The sequence below is a fragment of the Sesamum indicum genome, linkage group LG8 (assembly GCF_026168435.1).
Source record: "Sesamum indicum cultivar Baizhima isolate 11 linkage group LG8, ASM2616843v1, whole genome shotgun sequence".
Classification (NCBI taxonomy): Eukaryota; Viridiplantae; Streptophyta; class Magnoliopsida; order Lamiales; family Pedaliaceae; genus Sesamum; species Sesamum indicum.
Window position 1 is genome coordinate 5,182,622 of NC_142664.1, and position 18,145 is coordinate 5,200,766.

At 32.8% G+C, this 18,145-nt stretch overlaps 1 long non-coding RNA gene across 1 annotated transcript; it reads left to right on the forward strand.

Moving 5' to 3' along the window:
• The first annotated feature begins 866 nt into the window (after nucleotides 1-866).
• On the forward strand, nucleotides 867-17,520 carry LOC105167766 (uncharacterized). Its single transcript, XR_848280.3, has 3 exons — nucleotides 867-1,197; nucleotides 16,741-16,804; nucleotides 16,970-17,520. It is a non-coding gene; the product is annotated as an uncharacterized LOC105167766 (long non-coding RNA).
• Nucleotides 17,521-18,145: the final 625 nt, after the last annotated feature.

An 18,145-nucleotide genomic window follows, 5' to 3' on the forward strand; every position in this document is an offset into this window, starting at 1 on the left:
TACTTTATCTTTAACTACAAAATACTATATCTAGTTCATGTTTAAACTCAATGCTTTATCTAGTTCATATTCAAAATTCACCATATGTTAGAATCAACATATCTTCTATTTTAATTTTAGATAACAATAAATACTGTATTTTTATTTATATAATACTATCTAAAAAAAATCAATCAATAATTTAATAAGTTTTGATATTTTTATAAATAAATAATTAATATAATGCATATATTTTTTATTGTATATTGAATCCACTACAAGAAAATGAATTTGCTTTAAAATTCACCATACACTAAAGTATAGTCAATATCTTATATTTTAGTTTTAGATAATAATAACATATGATATTTTTGTTTATGTTTATTTTAAAACAAGCTTAATCAACATTATTTAGTAAATTTTGGTATTCTTTTTATAAATAATTATATAATATGATGCATACGAATGTTATTGTTATTTTTCAGCATCCACTACAAAATGATGCATTTGTTATAACAAAATAATTATAACAAATGTGTAAATAATTACAAAAACTAGTTGCTACAACAAAGTTTAATTTTTGTAACAATTGTCATAATTGGTCACATGAAATTAATTTTTTTTCAACAAGTTAAATTTATAACAAATGTCATAATTAGTCACAACAAATTGAATTTTTTTCAACAAGTTAAATTTGTAACAAAATCTTAGTCACAATAAAAATTAAAACATTTCTAGGAATATATATTAGTTATATCTATACTTATTAGACAAAGTAATAAATTAACTCGTCACAAGAAAATAAACAAAAAAAGGTTCAAAATTTAGAATATGGAGAATTTCAAGAAAGTCTCTCTCTCAAAACATCGATACAGATAAATAGAAATTAGAAAAAGCTTTGCTACCCATCCAACCTCCATGTCAGCGACAAATTTCAAAGCTTTATCGTCACTGGCACACCTTCTCTCCAAGTTCACTCATTGCAGATTAGAGAAACAACACCTGATTCCAACCAAAGGACCAAATCCTCGGTGCCCTTCCTAGTCTATTATCGGTGGTAAATTTCGAAGCTTTATTGTCACCTATGAGACACCTCCGCTCCAGGCTGACTCGCCACTGCCATCGAAACGACACACCACCAGATGTTCTTCCTTCTTTGCAATTTTTCTTGAAAGTTCATAAAAGAAATGCATTCCAAAAGGTTTCAAAGATTAAGAGGTCAGTTTCCCAATTTTTTTGTTTAAATCACCCATGGTTTAATTTATATTGCATCATTGTGATTTGTAAGTTAGTGTCCTTGGCAATTTACTGTTCAAATAACTTGGACTTGTGTGGTGACATATAGTTCTTGATCTGTGAAATTTCTGATAAAGTTTATGGTTGCTTATGTATACTGCTACATTGAAGCTTCCATAATGCAAAACTATAAACTGCAAATTATACTATATTGTAATACTTCTTTTGTTTCTTCCTTATGCATAGCCAAAAAAGAATGGAGATCTGTGTGTGATAGTTGGATCCCAATTTTTTTCTATGCACAGTGGCTGCTTCTATTTCCACATAAACTGATAGTTGGATATATTGCATATGTGAAATTTGATAGTTAGAAATGATGTGTATATGATCATCCTTCACTATTGTAATTACATGGTGGTGGAAGTGTTGAGGACTATGATTTTAGTTTGAACTACTCCCTTATTGGAAGTCAATTTATTTGGTGGTTTTACTTAGCAATAAAGATTACTATTTTATCTCTGACATGCTCATTCTCCGTACTCCATAGTGATTATTTAGATTCTTGAGTAATGTAATCAAAATTGTAAAATAGTCCATATTTATTGAATTTCTAAAATTTCATTTAAGTTGCATTTCAATTGTTTTTCAGGTATAAAAGACGCCAAATGATAATCTTTCACCTTATATTTCTATTTCTATAGTAGATTCAACATATTCAATCATTCAATAAGATGCTCGCGAGAAGCAAAGTTAATCTAGCAACTCAATTGCATGGAAACTTGCAACACTGTGCCAGCCATCTAAGAGAAAAAGCTACAAAGGGAAGAGAGAATTTGATGTAAACACAACTTGGTTCTACACCAAGCAATGTAGATCCAATATCTTATCAAGTTTTGCAAGACGGGAAGTTTGACATGAAAAGTATCAAAGAGTTGCTAACTCACTGGATAATTATGCACAAGAAATCTTTCTCTCAATTGCAAGAAGAGAGATCTAATCTGTTTTGAAGAAGGGGAATGCCTGAGCTGAGAGGAGTTTAAAAAATAATGATAAAGACATATTGTGTCAATGTTTATGAGACTAAGAAGGTGAAAATGAAGAACTTGCTGAAAAGCTGAAAACAATTAATTTTATGACTGATTGTTGGAAATCAAAGAATTAGAAGTTGGACTATATGTTAAAACTGGTGACCAGAAAGCCAATTGGATTGACAGTTTTGGAAATCATTTAGCAATCTTAATTAATGTGATACTATCTTGATGAATGTAGTAAGCATTCATCTGTGGCACTATGTGTTTGTTGTGCTTACTATTTACGTTAAATGGTGTGTTAACAGCACAACAAATGCCCACAAACCAATTGAATAAATCCATGTAATTAGGCTGCATATTGGATGACAGTTATGAAATCAACTTTTGAGCTTTGGTCTGAAACGTTCCAAGTCGAGAACCTTGAGATTGGGCATCGAGAGTCCTGTAGAGACTTGTACTAAGTATTGCATTCATTGGATGAGTGTCGTGCTTCATCAGCGACAGACATGGGATATCTATACAATTTTAGTGGATTCGTTTACAAGGTTGTTAACTGATTGAACTGACTCGTGGGAATCGTCATATGGAAGACTTGGAGCTTTGGAGCCTTGACTTGAATTCTCATTTCGATAATACAGGATTAGTTCTTGGACTTAAGGAATCATGGCAGTCGCATGCATATGATGGCTATATCTTGTATCTGGCAAAGATGATTGTATCTTCGATGTGGTCGTTATAAGTCTTGTCCAGTGTGGTCGGAGTATTTAGTGGGGATGGTAGATTTCATGATAGAATCCGTCCCCTATCAGTATATGATGAACATATATCATAAGCCCTCAAAGATGGTTTAAACTCTCTAAGTCTATGGCCATAGCGATTGATTGAATAGGAAATAGTTTTCTTTATTGATTAATAGAGTAAAAATATCTCAAGTACTCAACATAGTTGTCTGGTCTAGGATCGCAACCAACGCCCAATTCCATGCCCTAGACTAATGCCGAGAGATGGCCGACGGAAGGACCGGACCTGTATGAAATTCCAGACCCCAAATGCTCACGCCAACATTGACCTAATCTCTAGTGCCATGAACTGCTGCTAGACGGCTACCTATGGTGACAGGCGTTTTCAATCAATGGTTAATTAAAAATAATTAATTAAATTATATATAATTAATTATTTGTGTTAGACACAATGCTCAAGTCTAGCTGAGGGTGAACCTAAAGAGTCACACACAAACCACTATGGAATTGGTGGAACTAATTTGGAATTAATTCGAGAAAAAATAAATTAATTTAATTGAATTAAATTTAAATGATTGGATCATTTATTTAATAATTCATTTGATGGATGGCTCAAGAATTAATTAATTGGATTCATTAATTTTTGAGCTTAACACCATAAATTAATTAGATTAATTTATTAGGTTTGGCTTAATTAGTTAATTAGATCAATTAATTAATATTTGCACTTAGATTTATTTAATTGGATTAAATGAATCTTTGGACTTAGTTGGGCTAAAATTAATTTAATTAATTATATTCCAATGGACTTTGGTTAAGCCTGATTTAATTTGATTAGATCAAGCCCGGTGCATAGTTGAAGTTCATGCCCATTTGTGGGAGATTGGAGCAAGTTAAGAAGGAGTTGAAACTCCTCACCATGATGAACATGATGGAGTGGTTATTTTATCATGATTAAAGGTTATATGCATGTGGGTGTATAGGCTACCTTGGAGGCAAACTTGGTAGTTATTGAATTTTGAATTCAATTGTATGTGATATACAAAACTACACACATATCCAACATAACCTACCTCCTCAGCCACGAATTTTTCTCTGTTTTCTCTCTAAAAATATTCTCCTTTTGTTCCATATTGAATTAGATTCAAGTTAGAACATAAAATAATCCAAAAGCACTAAACAATAGTGTTTGTTTGGAGTTGTTTTTTTCTTCTTGTTCTTTGTTCTATCTAGCATAGGAAAAGAACTATATCTATTCCACTTTGTAGTGTGGACAACTTAGAGGAATTTTAGTTTGAATGCTCAAGTGAACGAAACGGAAGAATGTAAATAAAACAACGCACGTTGTTGCTCATCTATAGAAACAAAAAGGTAAAGTTTCAATTTATGTTTCTATGCTTTTTGTTTCATCCTCTAGCTACATGTCTAGTATGTTTATATGTCTGCTATTATACTTTTGACAAGCACCGAACGTCTGAGAATTTCAAAGGGAACACCCCTTTTGAACAGGTTTAAATTTTTTTATTTCACGCATTCTCAGACTATACCGATTATTTCACTACATTGCGATAATTAGCCATTGGATAGATCAACATTGGCAACTATAGAAACATGCATGTACTCAACTTTATTTACATTCCACTTTCTGCTGAGGTTTAAAATTACCATGTCATTTGACGTTGCTTAGAAGATTGGAACATTCAAAATAAAATTCACATAATATCTATTGACAATGCCTCTGCCAATGATTATGTCGTTTACCATCTGGAGATTTCTGTGGAAACAAAGAAAAAGTTGCGTTATGAGGAAAAATTATTTCATGTTAGGTGTTGTGCTCATATTCTAAACCCTGAAGATTGGAAAAAGTAGAAAAGGTATGTTCAATATTCGAGGTTTTCTTGAATTCCATACACATCATTTTTGGAGTGACTACCAACCTCAAACTTGTTTCTTAATGCAATGAACAGACTGAAAGTGTTATTAGATAAAAAAAAATCATTAGACAAATGATGGCTTTATTCGAGACATGATGGAAAGAATAAAATCAAGTTTGATAAGTATTAAAATAAGATTAATTTGTTGATGTCAATAGTAGTCATCCTTGATAGGAGGCGCAAGATGAACACACGTAGTTTGTTTCCTTAAGCTTTATTTGCCAGGCCTTGCATGAACTCTACTCTCAGTATGAACTGATGTATAATGATAAAGGTGAATCATATGAAGAAATACAAGGGGTCAATTCTCTAGGTTAAGGTACTAAGTAATGTTGGAATATCAATTGTTTGGTCTGAATATGTTAACTTTTTTTGGAGTTATTTCTATTCACCCTGAGAAATCAGAACTCGATATAAATATATTGAAAAAAGTTGTTAATCGGTTAAGAAGGACAACAGAATTGACAAATAATTTGATGTTTTAGAATGGTGAAGAGTTAACTCAATTAAGTACAAGGTCGTATATGGCACGAGATATCCTTGCTATATCAATCCACTATTATTGCTTTGGAGACTACTTTTTGTGTTGGAAGTAGTCATTAACAAGCACCATGTCTCATTGACTTCAGAATTAGTTCAAGTATTAATGTGTAGAAGACATTGGTTGACAAAGTGCTTTGAAGTAAAGAATGACAAAAAAGCAATACCGGTATTCCTTCCAAGTAGGCGATGCTTCTAAAATATAATGTTTTTGGTAAAAAAAAAATCATATTATGTTAGTTTGGTTTCTGAGTTCTTATTTTTCTCTTAACCGGTTATTGCATTATTAACTATCTTTTTATCTCAACATATGTTCGTAATTTTGATGCGAAAATATTCATTATTATTGATGGTACCTTCTTTAAAATTTTGCAATTACTTTAGTTGAGGTGTATATTTGAGTTAACATTTGATAAACTTTGAGAGAGAAAATTCTTACCGAAATCAGGTTTAGCCAAAAAAAACGAATCATAGAGCAAATGTGATATATTTTCTCTTAACTATACACTAATTATACCGTCAATGTATTGCACGTCTTATATTAATGGTCCATGTCTAGTCAAACCCGACTTGAATTAGAGTTTTCCACTTGGAGAGCACTGCTGATATATATTGCTAATGCTTATATTTTGTAGTAAATTTTCAACTTTTACAATTGTTTGACTAGATTGCTTGAATCCTGCTAAATGATTGGACTGATGAGGTTGTGAGATTTAGGTGAAGTGATATGGAAATTTTGTTATTTTGTCACTAAATGATTGTACTTTTTTGTGATGTCAATTTTCTATTCATCTCATTGCTTTTGTTTTTTTTTCTTGGCTTCTTGTGAATGTTTTATTCTTGGTGCTTATTCTCTTATTTAGACTTTTGAATAATGTATTTCAAATTTTGTAAAATAGTCCAAATATTTTTACTGTCTGGATTTTGTTTCAAGAGAAAAAAAGGGGTAAAAATCGAGCTCAAGTTCAGCTTGTTTCCAAGTTAGAGCTTGAACCTATTTTTTCATTTTTGAGCCTAACCTTATCTGGTGCTTACGCTCGATCTTATATTATTTTTTTTTTTTAGCCCGAGTTCGAGCCTAAATTTTGACTCAACTCGACAGGGCTCGATTCACTTGCACCGCTAGTTCGTGTCATTATGCATGATAGAATTGTGGATTATGGATAATCACATATTTAGTTCATGATTTCAGAGCTCGGTATTAATATTGGGTCTAGGCTTATCAATACTAATTTATGGTATAGCGCATAGTTAAGGTTGGATAAAAAAAAATTGTTACTTAAATCCTATCCCACTAACTTGTGGACTCGAAATACATGCATGCTTAAAATAATATACTTCAAATTATAATAATCTAATAATAAAATATAATAAAACTATATTACTTTTATAATATTGAAGTTTGATTAAATATTAAATTTTAGAGTAGAATTTCTGCCATACTGTTGTAATATTTTTGAAAAACTTAAACATTCTCCCTCTTTCTTCTTTTTTTTAATAATTGAATGTCTATTTTTAATTTCTTCCTTCTATGAATGTAAAAAAAGAAAATATTTCATAAAAATTTTTATTTTAAATATTGTATTTCAGTATTATTGACAAACTACAATTATTTATTAAATATAGGTTTTTTTAATCTTTTGTAATTATTCATAAACTCCAATATTAAAATAAAATAACTTAAAAAGAATACCCTTAACACTCTTTTTACATTTAATCATAATTTATAATACCTTCAACCAAACACTATATATTATATTATCAAATGGGATATCACATATACAATATTTCTTAAAAATCAATGAAAATCGCACCTAAGGTGCGAGTAGTATACTACTAGGGCCAAGGTTGTAAATTGCTTTATTCTTAAAAACACAGAAGGGTAATTTGATTTTTTATAGGGGGTATTTTGTACATTTTGTATATCAGATGGGGGCGGCATGCACTTTTTCTTTTATAATAATAATTTAAAATATTGCACCCTATGTTTAATATTTTTTATAATTAATATAACAATATTTAAAATTATTTATTTATAATAGTAAAATTTATTGAAAATTCAAACTTTCGCCCGAACTCATTATATATGGTATGAGCTCAAGCTTGGGCTTGATGCTTGAACCATAAAAGCTCATTACATATGGTACAAGTTCGAGCTAACCATAAGAGCCCATCGAGCTCCACGATTCCAAGAGTGGCATGTTCCAGTGTTTCAACTTGATTCTCAATTATTCAAAGATAAGAGTGAGTCAGCTAGGCAACATTAAAATACTCTAGAAAGAAATCAAGAAAGAAAATAAATCGAGTGATGTTCAGGTTTGGAAACAACAGGCATGAGATGGAGGCCTGCCACGACTGCAAAATCCAATTGCATATATGAGCTAGAGAGAGGGACAAATATGCCATTCGGCTATGGGTTGGATCTATCTCACACCCAACCCAACTCTGAATATCAAATAAAATGATGCATAGGAATTAGACTAATGAATCCATGCATTACATCAGTGAAACCATCTTATGAGCAATTATACATCTGGACTAGCATAAATATAGACAAGAATGACTTGGATATGTATATGCAAACTAGAGGAAGAAGTGTTCGAATAGGTGACTGAAAAAAAATTAGATTGGCGTATTGGAAACTATTTAGCAATCTATATGTATGTTATATTATCTTGATTAATGTAGTAAGCATTCATCTGTGGCACTATGTGTTTGTTGTGCTTACTATTTACATTGAACGGTATTTTAACGTCACAACAAATGCCCACAGACCAATTAGATAACCTATGTAGATGGGATGCACATTGGATGGCAGCTATGAAACCAACTTCTAAAGGTTGGTTTGAAACGTTCCAAATCAAGGACCTCAAAACTAGGCATCGAGAGTCCTATAAAGATTTGTACTATGTACTGCATTTATTGGATGAGTCGTGTTTCATCAACGATAGACGTAGAACGTCTATGCAATTTTAGTAGATTAGTTGACAAGGTTGCTAACTGATTGAACTAATTCGCAAGAACCGTCATGTGGAAGTCTTGCAGGCTTGGTCGGTATGGCTTGAATTCCCGGGACTGATAGTATAGAATTAGTCCTCCAACTTGAGGTATCATGATAGTCGCATATATATGATAGCTATATCTTGGATCTGGCGAGAGATGAATATGTCCTCACTGTGGTGGTTATAAACCTTGTCCACTTTAGTCGGAGTGTGTAGTGGGACAGTGGATTATAAGATAGAATCCGTCCCCTATCAGTATATGACAGATAAATTTTCTATGCGCTCTGAGATGGTTTAGACTCACTAAGTTTATGGTCTAGCGGTTGGTTGAATAGGAAATAGTTTTCAATGTCGATCAACAGGGTAAATGCATCTCGAGTTTTCAGCATAGTTGCCTGGTCCAAGATGGGAACCGACACCCAATTTCATGCCCTAGACTAAAGTTGGGAGATGGCGACGAAAGGACCATACTTGTATGAAACTTGGGAGTCTAAATATACACGCCAACATACACCTAGTCTCTGGTGTTATGGAGTGTTGCTAGACGGCCACCCATGGTGACGGGCGTTCCGATTAATGGTTACTTAAAAATAATTAATTAAACTATATTTAATTAAGTATTTATATTGGACATAAAGCCCAAATCTAGTTGAGGGTGAACCTAAAGAATCACATATAATCACTACGGAATAGATAGAACTAATTATAGAACAAACGAATAAATTTAATTAGATTAAATTAATTCAATGGGAATATAAATGATTGGATCATTTATTTGGAAAAGTCCATTGAAAGGATGGCCCAAGAATTAATTAATTGGATTAGTTTATTAAATTTGGTTTAAGTAATTGATTGAATTAATTAATTAATTAATTGTTGGACTTATGTTTATTTAATTGGATTTAATAAACTTTTGAGTTTCTATAAGGTTTTAAATTAATTGCATTAATTTGAAATCCATGGATATTTGTTAGACTTGATTTAATTTGATTAAATCAAAATCGATCCATGGCTTAGTGGTGGATATAGTGTGCATGTGTACATCACTACAAAGAAAGGCGGAATTTTGCACGAATCGGACGACTATTCCGAACCTCGTTCCATATTGGAACGGGTATTGGAACACAATAGGAATGGAACTTGATAGATGATATCATGATTGCTTTTTTTTATGGGTAATTTTTTGGGAACGGCCAAAATGTGCCAAAATATGTTCCAAAATAGCAGTTACAATATCCGCTCCCACGACCTTTCCAACATAGTAATGTTAAATGGTTGGAACTCTATTTGGAACACATTATTAGAATCAGGTATAGTCTTATATTGACTGTTCTTATATGTGAGACAATTAATGCCCAAAAAAGATAATTAGTAAATGTATTCCAAAATAAGGTATAATTTGAAACGGTTTTGAGTACGCACCTAAGCAATTTTGCGAAAAATCATCCCTGAATATGAGTTTTACTTAAGACGGAATGTGTTACAATGATCGTCCCAAGAATTGATACATGTTGAAATGATTTTGTTATTTTATTAATATTGTATTACTAAAATCGCTCCAAATGGAGTACAACGGCTATAATTCAATGGACAAAAGACCGTACCTAATTACGGTCCAATGACTGTTGCAAATTGTAAAATAACGGCTAAGTTTTAACGGCTAAATATGTGTTCTAGTACCCGTTCTAAATCCCATTCCAATTTTTCCTATATATATATGGTCCTCTCTTTTCATTTAATCTCACTATCTTTTTTCATTCTTCTTATTTTCTCTCTATTTCCTCAATCTCTCCAGAATTTTTTTGATCTCTTACTATTTCACTAATATTTTCATACTCTTGTTCGTTACTCTCTCTCGAATTTTTGTTGATATTTGAAGTTATTTTGATCAGGTAACAATTTTAATCCGTTATTTATCAATAATTATATTTGTTGTAATTTTGTCAATTAAAATTAATGTTATAATATATATATATATATGTGTGTGTGTGTGTGTAGGACTCATCATCATGTTAAGACAATTGAGGAGATAGATGTATGAGAAGAACCTGCCCAATAGGGTGGTTTTTATTCTGGAGTTTGAGGATTGCTACATTTATAAAATGGGCCAAATCTTAACATGTATATATGGACAGTGAGAAAATTAAGTGTCCTTCTCAAAAATGCAAAAATGAAGTTTCCAAAACTACAGGTGAGGTAAATTTTGACTTGTATATAAAAGATTTTATGCTAGAGAATTATAATTGAACATCTCATGGTGAGGAGAGGGTGCATGAGTATTTTGAGGTCGTCACCGCGGCCCCTTTGCAAGTGGAGCAAACTTCCATTTCTCATGAGGTGGAGGGTACCAGTACAAACTCGGTGATGCGGTATAGATGGATTGGACACAGAGGATGATTTTTTATGCCATCAGACCGCCTTTCTGGTCTTCTAATTATAACCAGGATGGTGTGTCTGATGATGGTACAAGGTCGTGTCCTACTGATATAGTGCCGAGTTCATATTATGGTGGGGGCCTTTATGATTATATGTTTAGGCTGGCAGATCGATTGCACAATGTAGTGCATGCTGTCGAGCAGTCATTGTGGAACGATTGCGCGCAATCTCAATTGGGGGTTGTTGCTGATTTGGTGAATATCAAGGGCAAAGGTCATATTTCTCAGCATTTATATGATCGAATATACTAGTAGGCTGAATATATATTGCCCCATGATCACAGTCTCCCATGGATTACTATAGTACGAAAAAGTTGATAAGAGACTAGGGTTTACCTGTTGAGAAGATTGATGCGTGGTTACATGTTGTATTGGAAGGACGACATTGGTCTGGACTACTGAAAGTTTTGTGGAGAAGCAAGGTACATGTGGACTAGGGAGCAAAATCCTAACCACAAGAAAACCCCGTATGCCATTCTTAGGTACCTGTCGATCACCCCTCACCTGTAGAGGTTGTATGCTTCAGAAGCGACTGTCGAGCAAATGACGTGGCATGCCAGCCATCAGACGGAGGAGAGATCCATGTTCCATCCGTCTTATGCAGAAGTATGGAGGTATTTTGACCGGACATATCCCCATTTTGCAGCAGAGCCTCATAGTGTTAAATTGGATTTGTGCATGGATGGGTTCGCACTGTAACACACTCTATCGCTAATCCGATTATATCTTTCCTAAACATCATACTTAAAGTAACCCCTTAATCTATATATATAAATATAGGCATAATCAATATGCACACATAGTCTCAACATCATGACAAACACAATCAACCCAAAACTTTATATATATACGCATATATCAAACACCAGAAAGGAATCCCTCACAAGTAGTTCCTACGCTTTAATTCCTCTATACAACCAAAATGTGATTTGTATTTTAACTGACAATGAGGAGAAAACTACGTACTAGCCCAACCTGACTGAATATAGCGTTTGGACCTAGCCTTCGATAGGCAAACACCTCAAGATCTACTCCTGAAAGAAAATATCAGCAGAAGAATGAGGCAGCAACTCAGTAAGTAAATAACCAGCTCTATCTATATATGTACATCAAATATAGCCCAAACAAGATAAGCAGGCAAGATGCATAGAATATAATCAATTTAATCAACATAATCAGCTTTATTGCACCACATAGCCAACTCGTAATAAAATAATCAATTTAACTCATTTTTTCCCCAGTCTGCTTACTAGAAGGTGATGTAGTATTTTTTCATCAACTCAATATCACCATTATATAAAGTTCAAATGAATCCCCTTAACAACAATCTCATTTCGCATCACAGCTCTTTTAATTTGCATCATAGCTCTTTTATGTCACATCATAGCTCTTTTATATCCCATTATTGCTCTTTTGACATTGTATCGTAGCTCTTTTTCATATCTCATCAAAGCTCTTTTCATTTCATTTCTTTCTCATATCGAATCATAGCTCTTTTCATTTCATTTTGTCGTACAGGCTTTTCAACAACATCAAGGGGTATTTACATCAAAATTATATTCAATTTTCACCATCCCTCATTTTCATATATCACCATTTTTGTAAACAACTAGTAATGTAAAATCATATATCGACATATTTTCATTTAGGAGCAACCAAAACACATCATGCAACAGATATAATATTTTAATATATTTTCTCATTTCACGTACACAATATCGTAAATCAAATTAAATCATCCAACACCCATACAATTTCAGATAAATCAGTTCAATATGAATCACAAATTTATATAAAAGTAATACCACAAATAAAGGGAACATATATAGATAATACTAATAATTTACTTATCTCTACCTTACCACACTTTATCTACCAAATAGATAATTGTTCAGTCCTTTCACTTTATCCATGTATCCTATAATGAGTTATAACGCATATAATTAATGTATCGAGAATATCAAAATTTTTAAGTAGAATATTAAATATTATGAGTTATAACGCATATAATTAATGTATCGAGAATATCAAAATTTTTAAGTAGAATATTAAATATTATGAGTTATAACGCATATAATTAATGTATCGAGAATATCAAAATTTTTAAGTAGAATATTAAATATTATGAGTTATAACGCATATAATTAATATATCGAGAATATCAAAATTTTTAAATAGAATATTAAATATTATTCGCATAATTCCTAATAATTCTTCAATATTTCATTTCTATCGAAATATAAGTCTTTGTTCTAGTTCTTCTTAGTAACTAGATACTCTAAACTTCATAAAAATACTTATAATTTATCAATTAATTCAAAATAATTCATTTTAATCAAATCCATTATATATTTATAACTATCGTTTTTAATAACATCCCTAAATTAGATTATCGTTAAAAACCTCATTTTCCATATTCTTGATTTCTGAAATTTTATTAAAATTATTAATTGTTGCTAATTTTAATTTTAGTTAAATTCGATTTTTCTAAAATTAAAATGTGCCTTAAATTAATATGAATATGGTTTCCAAACAAAAAAAAATATTTGTACATTGGATGTATGGGGCTTGATATTCATTTTTTAATTGCATATTAATGTATAATTTCTGCATATAATTATGTTATTGGTTATGATATTAGATATCATGTGATTAATGCATGGAATGTTATTTGATTTGCACGTTTGTATGTCATATAAATGTGTTGTAATTGTTTATTGGATGAGCAATGGAGATGATCACAAAGCCCATGACTCATATGTATGGTCTAATTTCTATTGGGTGAGGCCTGCGTGCCTCGTTGTTATTCCTCTTTCTTTTTTTGTCTTGAAATAATAAGGTTTTCTTCCTCCTTTTCTATGTACTCCCCCAACTATTGATTAGTATTTCTAATTTCAATTGTAATAAGTGTAGTTAGGTTGTGAGGATTTTTTTCTTTTTTGAAACAAAATGTAAGAAAGCATTTCCATAGCAATGCTGGCCCAAAAAAAAGAAGCTTGTTGGACGAAGCCCACAATGGAGAGCCCGAATGAACAAAGAGTCATTATAGGGCCCATTAGAATGATAAGGGGTTATAACTTTGTAACAGTGTAAACCACCCTAGATTAACCATAGATCCACTACGGACCGCATCTGAATGTTGTGTATATTTTGGTATTTGATGTATGATGTGTTTAGAATGCAGTTGTTTATACTCAATGATTAAAACTGAAACATGCAAATTTCTATAATGATGAAGTCTCGGTCACAACAAGTTTAACTCTCACTTGGATGGTCCAAGTTAAAAATTAGGCCCTGGATTAAAAATCAAATGGTTTGATTAAATCCAAACCTTCCCTCCACAACAATGTGGTGTGGACTATTTTCACCCATTCGTGGTCTCATGAGTTGTGGCACGTTTGGAATTCATTTGGCTTGGAATTTATTTTATATAAATTCGGCCAACTAATTAAGGCTCACTAGTAAATTGATGGAAGGAGAGTTGATTAAGAAATTGTATTTTTGGAAAGTGCAAACTTGGTCATAATCAGAACCCTATCTATATGGCATGATTGGATCATACCATATAAATGGAAGGGTTACCTTATAGATGCGTGGAATATATCTAGACATATTCCTACTTATCTATATAAGGTATAATATATGTATTATGTGTAATTATTTTCTAAATAATTACACAATTTACAACACACAAAAATCTCTCCCTCTCTTTCTTGCTCTCAGTCGCCCCCCCCCCCCCCCCTTTCTCACTAAGTGCGACTTTGGACTTGATCTCTTCTAGAAATGATATCAAGGCCTCGTTCATTCCGGTGTTGTGTGGATTTTCTTCTAAGGGTTGCGACTTTGGAACCTTAGGTGAACAATTCAACGCAAATAGCCGGTTGGAATTTGAATTTTCAAGAGGTAATTTCGATTTTTACAAAATTTATGCTTCTCCTTTCGTATCTCAACCATAGCCTCGTATGAATATTTTATTCTTGTTTTTCATACTACATCAAACGCCCGTGAACAACAAGGATACATCCCTTGGTATGACCGTTTAATTTTACGTTAATATTTTCATCTCTCGCTTTCGCTTGAGCGTTCTCGGGCTGATCCGCTTGTCCCCTTTCATTAATTGTTTGCCAAATCTAAGGATTGTCCTCGATTTTGGGGACCTGGCTTGTGTCATTGATAAGTCACCTCCATTTGACTTGCAAAAAGGGTCCTCACCTAAAGAATGTTTCACTTTTGGGAAAAGGCATAAGGACAACCACAAGGTCCGCAACGTCATCCTGCTTCCATGACCAATGAGCAGTGTAACAGGCTGGACGTTGTTCGCTCGAAAAAGCTCCACATAAAATGAGTTTATGCTACACCGAACCGACATATTGGATACGCTACGATGGAGTCTTTTTTTGAGAGTCAAGATGATTGAGGGTTGTCTATACATAAACATGGGCTTTAAATGATATCCCTTGTGGAGAAGCTCAAAGACCTCAATATTGATCTTGAAAAAAAGATGTACATTAACGTGATCCTTCAGTCCCTTCATCCCTCCTTCGACCTGTTTATCATGAACTTTGAATGGACTTGAAAAATCATTCATGAGTTCATACACATGGTTGGACCAATACGAGGCAACGGATTGAAAAATCTGCGCCGCCGTTATTGGATTAGGAGACTTCGACCTCAAGGGCAAAAGGCAAGGGTGCCTGATGCTGGAAAAGGAAGAAGGTGGAGCAAATCAGCCACCGCAAGCGCTTTGAGTGATCCTGTTGCCCCTCTAGGCGAGAGTAAAGGTTCGGCAGTTAAGAATTGGGAATGACGTTTGCATAAATTGCCAAGAGGCTTTGGAAGAGGGAGCGTTATAAACTCATTTCCTCCCAAGCTGTTGCATTTGTTGTTGCGCAACATGATTGCTAATTATACTCCCTAGATATTGGATACCTACTTTAGAAGCTCATTTTTGCAAATAGTTTGCATAAATGCAAAGGAGTAAAAGGCTTAGACAGATCATCCCAAAGCTAAGCGATGGCAAGGCCATTACTGCAGAAGCTATAGGACTAAGTGGACTTAGCTATTAGTAATCATGTAAGGATAGAATACAATAGTGTAACCCAGCATGATCACGTTTTCATTAGTCTATGTTGGACAAGCTAGACTAGAAATTTGATCGATAAAAGTTCTTTTATTTGACGATGAGTCTCTTGAGTTATAAATTGGTACACTCCATGTCATAATTGGATTATGTACACTCAAAACAAATATCTTAATGGATAATCAAGAACTAAATTATAGAAATGGCATGCATAAGCTAGGTCATATTCCTCTAGTTAGGACAAGTAGGTTAGTAGATTCAAGAAACCTAGAAATAGACAATTTAACTTTACTGACTTATAAATCCTTCTTGAAAAGAAAGAAAGCCAACACTTCATAGGATTACAAGTATTTATCTATTCTTCTTTTAAACGACAGTGAGTTTGATCCGTTAATCTGCTGCTTTTAAGGTGGTTGCCATTATATGATATTGTTAACCCAGGGGTCGAATCTGATAGGTGATCACCAATCATCAGTTTTTGTGCTAAACTTAACTAAAAATATGGCTTAAAAATGCCCGATTCTTGGTTTGTTAATTTAATGAATGAAGCTTAAGCGAGCTTTCATCAATAGATCCCCAAATCAAATATCGAGTCATTAGATTAATTTTCAGCTCCACTCATCATTTAGTCGGACATATGTAGTAAACTTGGAGTCTTATCCAAGTTACCCGTTAGTATCCTCTTTAAAAGTAAAATGCATTTAGATGCTGCAAAGTCTATCTTACAAGTAAGAATTTTCGAAAAGTATGATATTGTTGGCAGGTGGTTATGTGGTGGTGCCTGAGAAGTTGCGAAATCATGTCGTGCAGATTTGACTGACTTCAAGGTACACAAGTTCGATTTATTTCACATATGTCCATCTTGAATTGCGGACTTACGGTAGCAACTAAACAACCAAGACTCTAACTTTTCTACTCCAAATACTGCATTTACATTTAATATGTGTTTTACTCATCATGATCGCACAAATGCTTGTTTCTCTTATTTTCAGCTGAAACCATATGTATCTCAGTGCGCAATACAAAGGGCTAAATGAAAGGGCAGTAGAGATTATATCCTTTGATGGCCGATACCTAACGAGACAGCTCTTTTCGTACCCCCAACCCCTCTATTTGGTTGGTGAATATCAAGCGTCGTCTGCTCACTTTTGACATGTCGAGCTCATAACGCAGCAGTGTCGTACCGCATGGCAAGATGTTCGTGTAAGTTATTGTATTACTCGGTTGTTAACATTTAGAGGGGTGATGAGAAATTGCATCTCCAAGAGATATAACCTGTTGTTTTCATTCAAACTTTAAGCTCATCTGGGTGGTTTTCTCTGCAAAAAATGTGGTTTCTCAAGTATGTTGAAGAACTTAACTCAGTATGCTGAGGATTCTCCAATAACACCCATTACGTTGTGTGCTTTTGAAGAATGCACGTATTTAAGTGTGATGTGTACGTATTGCATGTGCTATGTGAGTAGTTTTCAATTAAAATTCGTGTTATCTCCGATGTTTAGTGTACTGAATGCATGGATAATTATCGGGTGAATAATAATTTATCCTTTATGATATTGAAAATGAGCACATTACCCTACTATGAAAAAAATATAGCAATTTATCTCCCTATACTTTTTAAAATGGAGCAATTTACCTCCTTATACAGAATGGTAAATTGCTTCATTTTAAAAATATAGAGAGGTAAATTATTGTATTTCAAAAAATATAGGAAGGTAAATCGCTGTTTATTTTTTCATAAGAGGATAATTTGCTCATTTGCGATATCACAAGGAGTTGCTTGCATTTTTTCCGATAATTATCATACACAATTCATTTGAAAAATGAATTTGTGGCAATTATCTACCTATACGTATAGCATATACGAAACCAGTAATTTCGTGCAGGAATATATATACCATCTTATAATTAAAAAGCACTTCTTTGGTTTCTTAATTTTTAGATTTTTATTTTTATAGATAATTTGTTCATTTGCCGTATTATAGAGAATTGCTTGCATTTTTATCATTTTCATTTAGTCAAAAAAGTATGTTGCTTTATTATTTACTCCTTTGTAATACAAAAATTGCTCTTTTGATCTCACTAATTCTAGATTGTAGTTTGTAGTAATTTATTATACTTTATTCATTATGAAATTATTGATAGATTTTATAAAAGTGTAAATTACA